General features: G+C 40.7%; 1 protein-coding gene across 1 annotated transcript in view; it reads right to left on the reverse strand.

Moving 5' to 3' along the window:
* The window catches only part of LOC117255903 (protein phosphatase 1 regulatory subunit 29-like), an 88,059-nt gene that overhangs the window by 29,613 nt on the left and 41,472 nt on the right, over nt 1-16,974 (reverse strand). The window contains exon 2 of the mRNA XM_033625143.2: nt 1,378-1,461. The gene's annotated coding sequence lies outside the window, so the exon portion shown is untranslated. The remainder of the gene's footprint in view (nt 1-1,377; nt 1,462-16,974) is intronic.

The raw sequence follows: 16,974 nt of genomic DNA on the forward strand, positions 1-16,974 counted from the left end.
CACTCAGCTCTCTGTCCTCTTGTCTGTTACACTCACATTGCAGTGCAGCTCTCTTGCTTTGCCTTTTCTTGCAAACTTTAGCACACAGGTACAATTTGCACTCCTTTCTTGCCTCTTCTCTTCATCCAGGGAGACTTGTTAGTGCAGCAGTAGAGAGTGTGGCATGTATGCATTCATCCAGTTAGCTCATGATAGCTTTTTACTGATCATCCCACATGACATTTAAAAGAAATCTGATGGTTTTCCACCAGTGAGGTGTTGCCAAATTATCGACAGAATAGAGGATACTTGGTCAAGATATGAAAGGGAGACAAGCAAATAATTACAGAATGGTCATTCATGCCATTAGTATTTGCATCTGTTGAATGTAGCCCAAACCTGGTATAAATGGAAGGAGTATTTAGGAGCCAGGTTCTGCTTCAGTAAGCAGGATTTGCAATCAGTACTCTAACCAATACCCAATCCTATCCAGTGTCAGAGAGAGGACACTGAGCTTTAAGACAGCATGCTGGATGGACTTTAAATCAGGTCTGGGCAACCCAAATGTTGCTGTACATATGTGTTCTGTGCTGGCTGGATACAGCTCCACTATTCCTTTAGAAAGCTGACCATCCAGGAATGAAAGAACAAATGCACTGTCACATGAGGCAGACCATACAGGGCTTATACTACTTCATCAGTATGCTTCTCAGGCCTTGTACACTCTGGAGGCCACACATGCATCCAATATTAATCTCTGGGTGGGGATCTTTGAAGAACCACTGCTTTACAACAGTTTCCTGAAGACTGTAACTCTGTCCTCTGCCAGTGTGATGCTGGTTGTTATTTGACAGGCTAAGGGGCCCCACCCATTTCACATCCTCCGGGATGCCACTAAAAGATTGTTGATGAGGTCTGTGACTCCCTGCCTGCACTACTCAAGTTTTTGTGGAGAATCGTGCTCTGGTTGACCAATGGGATGATGACCAAGACTACATTTTCCCATTTATGTGTCAGGAGGTAGATGGACTCCTTATTTTACCAGGCTAGTTCAGCTCTGCTGAAAAGAAGCAGTTGCATCATAGTTGCAGTAAGTCTCACTGAGTAAGACATCACACCAAAGCCCTTTGACAGGGAGGAAAAAGTCAAGGTGGACTGAAGGTTCTAGCCCTCAACTTTCTTCTTAATCATGCCAGTGGTCCCTTTATGGAGGTACCCATTAAAAGGCAGATTTGTCCTTCAGAAAAGGATTATACATAAAATGATACAGCAATGCAGAAAATTGTCTCAGCCAAGTAAACTGCATTCAATATAACTTGAGCTCAAGCAAAATTGATCACCTTGGACCTCGGATCACAAAATGTTCACATTTCCCTACATTGTCTTGCTCTTTAGTACCTTTCTGACCAATGTGTGGATCCAATGGGCTTCTAATGGTTGGCCTCAGATTGTTCTTAGTTGGTGGTCTTTTGTGTTTCAAGTCTGAAACAGAAGAAAGAAGAAATATTATCAAAATGAAAGAGAGAGAAGAATAAAGAAGGGCCTACAGATCACAATAAACAGTGAACCACCACATCACCTGGCAATCAAGACAGAAGACAGTGAAGTTAAGGAGCAACACTGTTCTTGTAAACCAGGGTATGTCTTTAGTGTTACAGTCATTAAAAATAAAAAGCAGCACGCGTTTACACTCAGTCCCCCAATCCCAAATGGATCCCTTACAGACTCGTTGACTCAAGCCCTAAGCCCTTACAGACCTAGAACCAAGTCCATTTCTTCCCCTTAGCCCTTGTCTTGGCCCTTCCCCTTGGTTTTGCGTGTTCACGTGAGGGGAAGTGGTGTCCCAGTTCTCTGTCAGGTTAAGAGGGGAAGGGCCAAGACAAGTTCTAAAGGGAAAAATTGAAAATGAAAAATTGGTCCTAGGTTTGTAAGGGCATAGGGCTTGAGTCAACGAGTCTGTAAGGGATCCATTTGGGAGTGGGGGAATATAACCTCGGTAGCCTCACTGTCAAAGCATAGAAGTGCTAACATTACTTAATACAAAATATATAAGGTTTACCATCTGACTTATACCTACTTCCAACCTCTCTGGGTAATCATTTACACATGCCCCTGGCACAATGCAAAACCATGACCACCTCGAAATCCACAAAACCAGCTTGAAAATGAAAAAAAAAAATCCAAAACAATTGCAGGTGAGTCTATGGAGCCCAGACGTATAGACCCTTGTCAGACCCTGGAAAATGACGGCTGATACTACATTATAATTGGCCAGTCAGTGTTTGAGGGTGGGACTTAGCAAAGGGTCAGTTGGCACACACTATACTACTTTTTAGTTGATGGTATTCTATGTCTATGCACGTGTGTCAGCAGAAGACAAATGACAAGAAATGAGAAGAGAGAAAGATGGGGAATGACGTGCAAGAAAAAGCCAATGGTCCGATCCAAATGGACGTTGCAGTTTGTGATTGGTCTCTTAAAATCCCTGGCCCACGAGGGCACCCTGAAATGTTTGATAGCTCTAGTCACAGACCACATCTGCATCACACCTGGACTCGAGCGTTGCAGGATTGCCCATTCTTTTCACAGATCGGCTCCTTTATTTGTCCGCTGTCCCTGGTTAGAAGGTCAGGAGACTTTTCTGGGCTACACTGCTGCTGTTAGACTTCAGGAGGAATCCCTTTGTAACATTTTTCACTTTGCCTCCAAAAGACAGGACTTGGTCATAATTGATTAAATGCCCACTACCAACAGCTAATAGATCATAAACAGATAGGGGGTCAGGGGTGGACAGATGTTGTCATAAGGATGAGGCGGCTGCTGGCTGCTCAGCTCAGGATGGAACATGCATATTATAAACTGACAGATAACCTGAAGACCTTCATGGTTGGGTGGGGAATTGGAGGAGATGAACTGTTGGCTCTGAGCTTCCGGTTGACTGTTTGATGTTTGATGGGTTTGTTATCTGCGCGTGGGTATGTGGACGGTTTTATTGATAGTGAATGTACGTACACTCCCCATGTGTGGTGTGGACATATCTTTCCTATCAAGAGAAAATCTATTTTGCCTTCTCCGGTGCTGTTGCTCAGAATTTATATTAGATAGTCATTTTTAAAATCAAATTTAAAAAAAATCTGTCCCTGGCTCTCTCATGCTCAAACACATGCAGGGACAGCTGCTGTGGTCTGAGAGATGTCAGACGCAACAATAAGGAGCTGTCTCTAAAAGGAAAAGGACATAAGACAGGCCAGTGGAGAGACAGGAGACAGTGTGGGTGTGAGGAAGGAATGATGGAGACAGAGGCTGAGCGACAGAAGGAGATGACAGCAAACAAGTGGAGCTGAGAAGCTGTAAAGTGGCCCTGAAGATTACTCACCCTGACACCTCTCTTCTACCTTTTGTTTTTTTTTCTTTACATCTCTTGCATGTCCCTTTCGTCATGCATTTATCCTTGACCTCTGACTAACACTGCTTTGCCTGATTCTTCTTTCCTTCATCTCTTTTCTTCCACATGTATTAAACCTATTTTCTGTTGTCTTGTACTTCTTACTTTCCCCCTCTCTGCCTCCCCTCTCCCTCCAAGGTTTGCTTTGTGCTATAACATAAGACAATTCTCTCATGTAAGACACTTTTAAATAAGGCAGCATGTGAGGATGTACTGCAAGTAAACATTCTGTGTCTTAATTGTATTTGTGTATGCAAGATATATACCAGCATAAACAGGGTGTGTGAGAGTATATGTATTACTGAATGTGTTTGTGTGCATGCAAATATGTAAACTAAGGAAGCTCTGTGTAGAATATTAAGCTGCATAGTACTTAATTTGACCTTGTCTAAACCTTTTACATTTATTCAAAAGATTTCAAGCTACAGTACATAACTTTGAAACAGAAATAACTTTATGGTATTTGCTTTAACTATCACTACATCCTGACAGTAGTACATGAGACAGATAAAATGTGATAAAAAGAAAAAGTCATGTTCTTCTAGCTCCTCCCATCGGCATTTGCAAGAATCCACCGCACCTGAACGAACCAATCAATAAATCAGATTTTGGAGTCTCTAAGAGCACATTTATACATTTTCACATACGAAAATAGAAACATCCCCTTCGAATGTTGCCCTCCAGGGGCGACTGCTCTGAGACAACAAGGGAGGCTGAACTCCCCCTAAAATTTCATAGAAGAAATGGTCAAATATGCACTATTGAATTTACATTAAAATAAGAATTTACATTGCGTTAAACGTGCGCTAGGATGCGTTTCACATCATGACTATGATGTTCAAACGTCAGCTGTTTATCACCAGTTTTCAAACGCGACCTCCCTGTCATACATTCTCATGTCAGCACAGTGGACGCGGAGCCTCCAAGCATTCCTATGAGACAGCGCTGAGCAGGTTTTTTTCACGCAGCAAAGCGAGACGCTCGTTGGATAAATACGACAAAATCGTCACTTCAAGGGAGGCTCAGCTTCCCTGGGACCTGATGGAGCGGTAGGCGGGAGAGGACGCTCGGTGTATGCATGATGATTGGAGGAATTGTCTAAAAGGCTGAACCCCTTTGTGACTGACAGAGCTTTGGAAATACACACTGGCATCGTCGCATTTCGAGCTCAGTCCCATGCAGATATTTGCGAGTGGAGTCTTCTGACAGAGTGCCGTCCGGAGTTCTTTATTTCCATAAGCCATATAGCTCATTTTCACCGTTAAACCCATCTGAAAATCTCTGAGGTGTGTTTTGCTGTGGTTCTATGGCATCAGTGTGGTTGAAAAACTGTTTCAATTAAATGTTCCTTTTATAAGCTACTGCCTCGCTACAATATGACAAATTTTATGATGTAAACTTAAAGTGAGCTTTCCCTGTTTGAAAGACCAGCAGCCGCCACACAGGTGGTCACAGTAATGCACCTTTTAACAGAGGCAGCATTGTAGATGGTGGTGGTCTATGAGGCTGGATGACTAGAGAATTCTTTTCACTATATTACCAAATGATCTCTTTCTGCAGTTTATCAATGTCTTCTACAATGTCTCATACGGTCGTATCTCGGTTGAACTACGCTACACTGCCTCCATGATCTCGAATGGCACTGCTCCATTTTGTCTGTAAGCTTTCAGAAATCATGCACAATAAATAACCGAAATGAAAGCAGAGTTGAGCAGAGTTGTGTATGTATATAATGTGCAGGGTCATTCCCTGCTCATGCATACGCAGCACAGCCCCCTCCCCCACTCACATTTTCACTCAGTGATACTCGGCTTCACTCTTCTTCTTCACTTCTTCTTCTTCTTTACTTCTTACGTGCACGGCTTCAGGAGGAGCTTTGCAAATACAATGCTGCTGGTTGTTTCTCAGCCAATGAGAAAATTGCTCATCCGTTTTTGCCAACAGCAGCGTAAACAGCAAAGACAAGACAACAGGGGGAGACCAGCGAAAAAACCTTGCTTTCACTTTCAGAGGTCTTCTATTGTACATGTCTTTGCTATGTATGCTGTTGTTGGCAGCGAAGCGTATGCACAAGTAGTGTTTGATACTACACTACAGCCCCTTTGGCTCTGATTGGTGGTTTTCATTCATAAAGAAGGTTATTTTTTATTAAAATTACCAACTGTAGCTTTGTAGTCAAGGCAATCGATCAATCAAATCAATTCGAAAGCTAAAATTTTTGCAAGTCAAAATAGTCCGTAAAGTAAATTTAGTTTTCACCACAGACCTCCAGGTACAACAGGATATTAGGTTGTAAAGCTTTGCAGTATTACATTGTCACTTTTCCATTTGAGGCAAGCGCTGAAAGTTTTCACACATCTGACTACTCATGTTGTGTTCACACCTTCCGTGAAGGCGGAAATATTTTGTGTTGACTCACTTCATATGCATGAATAACTCATCATATGTGAAATCACTGAATTGATGAATGAACCTCTGCCAGTATGTCACCGGCGTCATACGTCCCCAGAGGATCTCAATGCTGATTGGCCATCGCAACGCAAATAGGTCATTGAAGTGCAGATTTCTCAACTATTGTGAGTGTATGATGCCAAATCGCACTATTTGCCTCATTTGTGCCACTTCATTTGCATATTTTACTAATTTTAATAAAGACCTACTTTGAGATAAGCCAGACAGCTGTATAATAAAATGAAAATAATAATTTGGAAAACCATCCTTTATTAAAGAACACTCAATATTAGATGACTCAGATGAGGATGAAAGAAAAAATAAAACCTAATCAGGACATCCCTAATTATCCTGTCTCAAAGCTAGCTAAAAACAAGTGGGTTTGACTGATGATAATTGTTGATTATGATCTTAATCTAAAGAACAAAAATGAGCTGACAACTTTGGATCTCATCTTATGCCAAAAATAGCAAACAAGAAACTCATGCTGAACCTCTGCACCCACACACGAGACAGTATGAGGTCTCTATATCTGAGCTGATCTGAAAAACATTTACACTCCCTGCATCACAGTGAAATGAGCTGATGGTAATATATGAACACAATTGCTCAAAGTAATGCAAAAATCCAGGTTCTCAAGCTGTTTACATGCACCATACTGTTAGTGAGACCAATCTCAGAATGAAAATGTCTGTGTGTGTGTGAGGCAATGTATCTGTGATGAGCAATGAATGTTTTTATGAGTTCTCTGTATGCGCCTAAGTGTTTGGAGAGTATTGATTTATCTCTAAGCATTACATTACTAACCCTGGTCATCATTAATATGTTGAGATACAGGCTGAGGGGTATGGGGGGGTTGTGTGTGTGGATTTACTGTAATTCTGATAAGCTGAACGGGAACTGCAAACGTTCCAGGAATGTGGAATATTGCAATTTCGATAATTTGTGCAAATTCAATCAATCAGTAGTCACGAGAACTTTTAAAATGACAGCAAAATGGCTGAGCGAACAACAAATGGCTTGTAATTTTGTAATATTCACTGGCTTGGTTGGATAATGTGATGCCAAAACAGAGACTAAAAAGGTGATGTCATCGTTCTTCTTCTGAAGCCGCAAGAGCTTCAGTAGTGAACCCAGATCGAAGATGGAGGTGAATACAGAACACAGTGATTTGCCATTTCAATGTACTTATTTCTCTACATTTCGTTTAGATTGAATCTTTGCTCTTTCATTATTGGCCAGAAAATAAAAGGTGTATAATGTGTACTTATAATAGAAAGTTAGGCCATGAATCCAAACATTTGGTGTGAAGAAACAATCTAATGGAGTGATTTTATTTAGTGAAGGGTTTTTCTTAATAGTTCCAAGACTGAAAAAATATTCCCAGTAATTTCTGCTACAGTATGTACTCAGCTCGTATTTATCACATCAACTGGGTTGAATCCACAACTTCCAACAACAACTGAAAATGGACTCCTCAAAAATAACTTAAAGCCAAAAATTATTACTTTGGCTTCCAATATATTTTTCCTGTCAGTGTTGTTCAGCTTGATTTCAGGCTACCTACAGAGTAGAAGTTATCATTAAGAGTAATTTCTAAGGATATCCTGTGTCGAGGTTCAGGCTGCTCTCACATATGTTTTCATATGTTTTCCTTTAAAAATAAATGCACCCAGTCGTACATATCCCATGTGATCTGCGGTCATGTGACCAGTGTGGTGACAGGAGTAAACAAGGAAGCAGTCCCAAGTGACCTTGTATGGAGGCACGCTGGGGTGGTGGATGGGTCACAATAAACCAGGCTCCATTTTTTACACCTGGGACTTCCCTCTTAAGTGGCGTGTGCAGAACCATGTGAACTTTGAGTCATTTTAAGGTACGTCCTCACCATGTTTCTTGTCCTAAACCTAACCACAGTAACTTGACTTGTCTGAACATAACCCCCGTAACTTTATATTGATTACATGACTGTAAGTTAAGGACATAACGTCAGTCATGTGGTGCTTATTCATAGGTTATTATATGAACTATTGTGCATGTATAGGCTATCATACGAACCATTCTATGAGAATACATTTTGGGATATGTTGGTTATATTTGCAATGTGGCTGCATTTGTTTCCAGGAAATATAGACTGGAAACAGATGCAAATAACTGATTGGCTGAGTTGCCTAATTGTTGTGATTCTGAATTGATTGTTGTTTTTTTTAGATACTTGCCAACTGATTTTGTGCATGCAGTTGCATACGAGTGTGTTTTGTGCACTGTATGTATTTGCATAAGATGAGTGTGAAAATACACCTTCATCACTGCATGTTTACGTGTGGTTGGTATGATAAAAAGACAACTGTGTGTGTCTGTGCATGATTTGTTCATGATTACGGCTGTTTTGCACCCATCAGTATGTGTTCTATGCAATGAAATGCCTTGTGGCTTTATATGCACTTTTACTTTTTGTATCAATTTTCCATCAAGAGGTCAAGTGTGTGTGCAAGAGAGCGAGTGTGTGCACATCTCAGTGTGAGTTTGTATTCCAGGACAGACGAGCTGAGGGGCTGCTGCATGGATCGCCTGAGGATGGAGGTTTCTCTGTATAAACCAGTCATTGAAATGTCAGAGCACTGGGGGAGTTTTCCACCGCACATGTGATTACTGAAATATCAGAGCTGAGGGTTGAGTAGGCAGCAATGTGACACACAAGGCCAAGGACTACACTGATGTTGTTTTCTTACAGTTTACACACATTTCTTGCAATTCTACTTTCCATGCTGCTAATCTTTTTCCAAGCCTTTAGTCCTAATTTAGCATTACAACAACCACGCACATGAGGAGTATTTGTCACGGTAATTTGCAATAAATAATTGATCTGAGGATTTGAAAGGGCTATTTGTGACAAATGTGTTATTTAAATTCTGCAACTCTGACTTAACACAAACATATTGCAGTTGCATTCAAAATAAAAACAGCATTTCTCAGATACATATAGCAAGACCTATGTCCATGGATATGCATCATTCATAATGTATACACTAATATCTAAAATTCATCAGTTATGTTTCCATATGATGTTTAACACATATGGGTTCCGTGATGTTATTAAATAAGGGTTTCATGTCAGACTAAAACTGACTCATGTTACAGTAAACTGTATCCAATCTGTTAACTGTGCAATATCTTCCCCACTGAGATAGAGTTTTGATTGCTTCTCGTATTTGAATTACAAATGTGCTTTTCCTGTGGTTTCCCAGGGTGGCACTTTAACGATAAAGCTGCCATTATTTTATGTTTAAGATTATTTCACAAAGCCCATGAAAAGGCAAATAGAAACCAGCAATTACAGTGCTGGCTACCTGCAACTGCTCAGTCTGCTCAAGTTATGGTGTGCAGTATAACACGAAGTTTAACTCTATAAAGAGAGTTATCATAATTACTAAAACCAAGAAAGATCAGAAGCAAAATTTTCTTATAGCAAACCAAGTGCTAAATGTGATGTAAGATATCTGGGTCACATCGTTAGGGATATCAAACGGTTCTCAACCTGTCAAATTCTGACACTTGATCAGTGGCCCTGCACATCTATATATGACGCACTAGGCACACCCCTGCATCAGTTTTGGACCTTACATTGACTGCTGAGCATAGTGTTAGTTCAGGCAGGACACGATGTCAGGCTCAGCTCACTTCCCAGCTACATCAGCTGATCTCAAACAGTCCAATCAACTGATGGAGCAGCTGACTGATGGAATGAGTCAGCTGATAGATCATATGATTCCTTTAAATGCAACCATGTGGCAGATCTCATTCAGGGGGCCCTATTTAAACTGCTCCGGCCTGCCTACTGTTGCTGCTTCCTCTGCAAGCCGCTTTGCAACCTGCCTCCACCCCAGCTCCTCCTTTTCATGTTGTGTCTGACTTATCAATGTCATTTCTGTTTGTCATTGATGGTGCTCTGTTCTGTTTTACTGCTGCTCTCCCTGGCTTAGGCTTTCCATGTAGGCACATGGAAGGGCAAGGAGGTTTGCTCTCTCTGCCTCAGGCATTCCTTGATTGGGCGTGGAAGGGCAGAGAAGAGTGCTCCCTCTGCCTTAGGCTTTCTGTGTAGGCCTAGGAAAGGCAGAGAGGCCCCAGAACAGAGCCATACCGCCAAATACAATACTGGAAATGGCAAAAAAGTTTTCATTGACTAAAGTGTTCGTGACTGAATTCCGCTTGTTACATGTTCAGTGCCTTTTCAAAATACACATCCATTTTCACAGTAAATGTACGGTTTGTGCTTGTTAAATTCAAAAAGGCTTTTTTTTAAATGAAGATTGAACATAGGTAAAACAAAACATAGGTAAAACAAAACATAGGTAAAAACATGTTGGCAACAAAGGCACATGGTAAGGTTTACATACATCATGGTTTGTCTTAAAAAAACTACAGTTGTTACTAACGTAATGTAGTGTCACGTGACTTATGTCACTAACATGGAGACAAACAGCAAGCTCCTAGGTGAAAGTCTAATTTTTTCTTCCATCCATCCATCTCCTCTCCCACCCACCATATGCGGACGTTCTTGCTTTTTATATTACAGTAGTTGCCCACAGCATCAGAAACTATTTGCCGCCTGGTGCATATCATATTGTCACTAAGTGTGCCTCTGTGCCTCAGTGTCTGCCTAAGGACTGAGTAAGTATTTGATGAGTTGGGAGTCAGACTGGGCTGGGAATGATCTATGTAATGATGATAGAGTGCAATGCCAGTTTTGTAAAATCTTTGCACAAGCTAATAGGCTAGCACGGAAGTTTCATATGTGCACAGGTGATGTTCAGACAGCCTTTTTATAGCCTACTGTATTCCAATAAACACAGTTTAAACTGCAGTTTAGGCAAAAATGAAAAAGCTTCAGGTGGCATTTACCTTGCTCAAACTCTCATGATGGACAAGTTCAAGTCATGTTTGTAACTAGCAATGTCCCCACCATTCATGCTGTGATGAAAAAATAATTTATGTACAAATGTATGTGTCAATTCTCTGATCAAAAAAATTATTATAATGGTATTATGAGACCACACAAGGGATCTCTCTTGTTTTTGGAAACACTAGAACAAATGTCTGTATGTGTTTTAGTCATTGTAGACTCGTGAATGGTTGGCTCTGTTGTCCATGTATTTATTTTATTTTAATTCATACTAATATGGACTAATATCCATCCATCCATCCATCCATCCATCCATCCATCCATCCATCCATCCATCCATCCATCCATCCATCCATCCATCCTCAACTACTGATCTGAAGCCAGGTTCAGGGGCAGGAAGCTGAGCAAAGTACTTCAGACGCCCCTCTTTCCAGCAAAGCTTTCCAGCTCCTCCTGGGGGATCCTGAGGTGTTCCCAGGCCAGACGAGATATGTAATCCCTCCAGCGGATTAGTTGGATGTTCCCCAAACACCTCTACCAGGAGTCACCCAGGAGGCATCCTGATCAGATGCCTGAACCACCTCAACTGACACCTTTCGATGCAAAGGAGCAGCGACTCCATTCCAAACTCCCTCTAGATGACAGTTCCTTACCCTATCTCTAAGGCTGAGCGCAGCCACCCTTCAGAGGAAACTAATTTTTGCCGCTTGCATCTGTGATCTCATTCTTTTGGTCACTACCTATAGCTCATGATCATCGGTGAAGTATAGGACATAGATGGACCAGTCAATCAAAAGCTTTGCCTTCTGGACTTATGCACCTGAAAGAAAGTAGAATTTCATGTATTTATCCTTCTGACAGATATTCTGTATGCCTGAGTACCACTGAACCCTATTGTTATCCAAACTGTTAGAAACAGTTTCATTGTATATAACATGCCTCCAAAGTTTATTCTTCTTAGCTTGTCCAAACTGGCAGATTATGATTACATTGCCAAGCGCACTCAGGTGGTCACATATGAACTGTTCTCTAGTGTATAGGAGGGCACCATTAAACAGCCCTCAAACTAGATCATTTCCTCTTTTCTTTGAAATGAGGATGATCCAAGAGAGCAAACCCGACGATGGAACATTAGAGCATCCATCTATATTTAAATCTAACCCTCCCGACAAAACACAACCTGAAAATATTAGATTCCCTGAGAAGTAAGTCACACACTACTGCTAGTACTACTGCTGCTACTACTACTGCTACTACTACTGCTACTACTACTGCTACTACTGCTACTACTACTACTACTACTACTACTACTACTACTACTACTACTACTACTACTACTACTACTACTACTACTACTACTACTACTACTACTACTACTACTACTACTACTACTACTACTACTACTAGGTGTGTGCGTCTAGAAAATCTTTTTCTGTATGTATGTGTGTTGCTATTTACGTGTCCGAGGCATGTATTTTCCACAGTATATACTTACAATGTCTTGAAGCAATCTTGCTTTCCAGTATTATGGACAAATAGCAATCTCAGACTCTGTGTTTGGCAGAGATGAGTACCCGTCGAGTGATGTATGATCTGAATTTCTCAGTGGATGCGCTTTATACAAGAGCCAAGCTATCGCACCAAGCACCATCATTACTATGTCAATGATTCACTCTTGTGTGCACTACAGAACGAGACGTTAGCTGCATGACAGATGATCTTGTTTACGTTCACATCAATACAGAAACATATATACTCACGCTCTCTCTCACACACACACACACCTATGCATAAGCTTGCACACACACACACACATGATCACACATATGCACACACGCAAGCATACACACACTCACTCACACACACACAGCTTCCATTCATATGCCCCGGAGCTCTGAAAGTGAATCATAGATGGAGCAGTCACAGGTTTAAAATCTAATCTGGCTAGCATGAAATCTTCAAAGTCTACCAGCCACTGAAAGTATGAGCAAATGGCTTGAGTAAAGACACCGCCTGCGGCAACAGGTGGACAATACTCCAAATTCATTCATACCGACAGTGAATGAGGGTAATTCTTATATTCATAAAGGATCATTAGACTGCGTAAAGGGCATTTCACATGGCTGATTCATAATTTATCTTGTGAGCTAAATACTGCAGCAAAAATGTCTCCTCAGGGGGATCAATTACACAACCAAAAACAGGGCTAAAATTAAAATCAACTGGTGAATTACTTCATAGAGGAATCATTTAAAGTATCTTAAAACAAAACCATAGAAAGGGTCAGTGCTGACGGACATGTGATGGCTGTAAAGGGACCAGGACCTGTGACCTTTTTAACTAGACAGCCTCCACGCAGACTACAGTACATCTTCCTGCTCAACACTTCGTCACAAGTCCTCAGTAAACTGAATCACTTTGCTGTGTTCTCTCCCCTCTATCAGAGAGCTCAGGTATGGCTGTTATGAAGCTGTCACACTAGAAAGAGAAAACCCAATGAGCAGCCTATCAATAATCCAAGTGCTCCAAGGATAGAGGACGATGTTGAATATTCATGCCAGTGTAATGAATATTCTCAGAGTGATAAGCAGACAGCAGCTCAAATGATGCTCATTACCAGGCATTGAAATCACAACTAAGCTGCATCAGTGAATAAAGACAAAAGACAGACAGTGGCGACGGGGAGCTGACATACACAACAGCAACTTTTGTCAGTTTGAGTTCTGTCCTATGGAATTCTGATAATAATGTCAATGTAATGTGCAAACTTCTTATACTGAAACTGTTCACTGCGACATTGCTAAAATTTCCAAATGACACACGCTTCAAACTGTGCTGATTTTCAATGTGTAAATTTATCCCTGCTACAGTTCTGTATTTGATCTGTTTATTTCACACTACCAGCCCTGTCATAACACTCATGACATGTAAGTGCAGTTCTGGTCACCTGACATTCTGCCAGATAAGACTCTCAAGTTAAAGGGAAAAAGATCAGGTTTGTTTTGATTCTCTGCAGTCCCTACGATAACCATTAAGGGCTTGTCTGTGCTTAATGCTATAATTTCCGCTGTGACAGTGCTCAGGTGTTGATATCAGTCAAATAAACAGAGTATAAGCATCAGTCCAAGACTGCTGTTCATTTTGTCACAATTGGCTCTTCAAGCACATGTAACTGCTGGCTTTCAGATATTAACATCTCCTTTTACCCACAAAACGCTCTGAAGAGCAGATAGCTGGTTTTCATGCTGCTATTTGATATGAATGGCTGTGTTCCCAGCTGCCTAAATCAGCCAAATTAGAAGGACAACACAGAGTTATCTTGTGCCACGCACTGGGTGGTGTGCTTTGGTGGTAGATACCCATTTTACAAAAGCTTACTAAGTGGCAGCAGCTACAGTATATTTTAATAAAGATATCCTTTCTACACAAAGGTTGGAAAAACACTCTAATGTGTATATTTCCATTTGCTATGTTGTATTAAATATGTGAGAGGCAATAGCCACAGCTGACACCATAAGTGCTGGTCATATTGATCCACCAGACAATAGATCTACATTGTTCTTGAACGTTAATGTTGTCAGCTTGAAAGAAGAACACAATGGAAAAACAATGTACAACAATATGGCTTTGCTCAGTCTGGTGCTACTTTATTGAAAAACAGCCCATTCACAGAGCATTTATATTAGCTATTTTACAGCATTGCTGCCTTGTCTGTGGAGTTCTACAAGAAGGTTGTCTGGGGTCACTTCTGTATTCATTATTAACCAATGAACCCTTTTGCCATCAGGATAACGTTATATGCCGATGATACCATTATTTATTGTGCTGCTAACACTTTAAATGAATCTAACACTGTTTACAGAATCATGTTGTCTCAATCCAAAAACAGAATTATCTTTTATCTACCTTTTTTTTTCAAAAATAAAAAAGTTAAACAACGACAAATTCCTTAACTCCAAAGGTGTCTAGAGAGTGTATTGAGCTGTTGACAAGTGCAACATTGCTTGGCTCAGTCCTGGATAGCCATTTATCTTGGTCAGAACAGATTAGTGCTGCTGTGGCCCTAGTGGCCCCTGGGTTAATGTATGATGCATAAATACCCCAGGTCCGAGGGCACTTACGTGTAATTTATCATCCCTCTCACACTTCGTCTGTCATCTTTCAAAATGTTGTCTATAAGTCTCAAAAATAATTAAAAAAAAGGAATAGTTTCAGTCACAAATCCTTGGCTTTATACTACACAACATAAAATGGTAGCTAATCTCATTCCAAGTTGTGTCTGCTCATTCTCAGTACTTCACTTTTTCAGCTAAATAAGCAATGTTAACTATGGAAAAAAAGAAGAAAAAGAAATCATGTAATGGTAACATTTTGAACATGTATCCATAATCCAGTTCACTCCAGTGATCAGTAAAGACCCACAGGATTGTGGAATCTTTGAGTATATGAAAAATGTGACTCTTAAAAGACTGCTTGTTGAACTCTTTGAATGCTAAATCATAGGTGAACAGAAAATGTTAGCGTCCAGTTTCCGACTTTGGGAATGTTATTTCAGAGCATATCGATGGCACTGCGATTAAGCTGTGCTCTTATTTAACGGTCATCTCTTCTCTATACCATTGCAAAACATCTAACACTGGCCTTGAATGGCTTCATCCAAAAAAACACTCCTCATCCCCTTTATCTTAATCTCCTGGGGTGTGGCCTCCCTTCAACAGATCGAGATTGACTCCTGAACGCTCAACTAACCAGGGCCATCTCTATCACACCAAACTAATAGAAAGAGGGAGGGCGAAAACCTTGAAAGACAAAGAAGAGACAAACAAACAAGTTATCAAAAGCATCTGGAACAAAAGTAAGCAATAGAATTCACTGAAAGACACTGATGGGGAAAAAGAAGTGCAAGAAGTACAAGAGATTAGTCTCAGAGAGAGATAATGAGATTGAAAGAGGGACAAATGAGAGTAATGCTCCATAAGAGGTTGGCATCTGGTAAGAGGGAGAAATAAGCTATTCAACAGCTTTGGGCAGTGAGCGATACAACAAGATATACCATAAATGAGGCTGGTAAAAAAGAAAGATGCAAAGGCCAAGTTTAGCTTCACAGAAAGAGAAGACAATTAGAGGGAAGAGGTAATAACAGAGGTTGAGATAAGAAAGAGCTGTTTGATTCTTCAGCCTTTTCTTGGAAATTGCCAGAACCAACTTGGCAATCATTTTCTCCATTTGCAGCTCTTATTTAACTGTAAATCTGATTAAGGTGAACATGACATACACTTGGGATGAAGACAGAGAGATGGGTTCTGCTGTAACAAAGACAGCAGAAAAAAAGGGACCAATGGGAATTCTCCCATCAAGGTCTGAGGCTCTGGGGTTGGTGCGTGACGGCGCTCGCCTGTCTCATTATTGGGCAAGATGAACGAGTTGGGGTGACAGAGTTTGAGGTTCGATGTCAGTTGTAGTGGATGGATTTGGTATTGTAAAGAAAGAGGGCAGACGCTGAAAACACTTTTGCTTTCCCCAAGACACTGGGTGACAAGTTGTGTGAAAGACAGAGTGTGACTAATAAAGAATAGATTCATCTTTTCCCCTGATTCTGTGCTCTCGCCCCTCCATGGATTCAACCCTGTCTGATTTACCAGATACAGCTTACCTTTTTAACAACAATAATCTAGCAGCCAATAAAATGTCAGAACCCATTTAATCATAGTCACGCAACATAATATCCAATTAGTGTCTGGTGTCTTGAAATTTTGTTTCACGTCATAAGTGGCTGAGTTCTGCTTATTTTTGTTTACAGCAATAATCCTCAAAGGAACAGTCATCTTTTCTGATTCTAGGCACAACAGTGATGCAGACTTGTTTCTTACTGAAGTACTGCTTAAGGTATTCATGATTGTTCTCTTTGGAAATGTGTTCCACAACCCTTAACAGAATAAGCAGTTTAGAAAATGATGGGGGGATAACTTAAAAAGGTAAGCTTGCAAAGAGAGCCAGTAGAATTAAAATCAGGGGGGAGAAGAAGCCATTTAGCATCCTGGCAGCAAGTGAATTCTCATTTTATTACTGTGGCAGCAATGCAGCTTTGACCTCTGACTATTTTACTATAACAAGTAAGTTATTTTCCTTTAGTGGTGGTTACTTTAACAAGTCATGACGCCAGAAAAAAAATGTCAACAGTGTACATTTCTGCAAA

Source organism: Epinephelus lanceolatus, chromosome 3 (assembly GCF_041903045.1).
Source record: "Epinephelus lanceolatus isolate andai-2023 chromosome 3, ASM4190304v1, whole genome shotgun sequence".
In the NCBI taxonomy this organism is placed as follows: Eukaryota; Metazoa; Chordata; class Actinopteri; order Perciformes; family Serranidae; genus Epinephelus; species Epinephelus lanceolatus.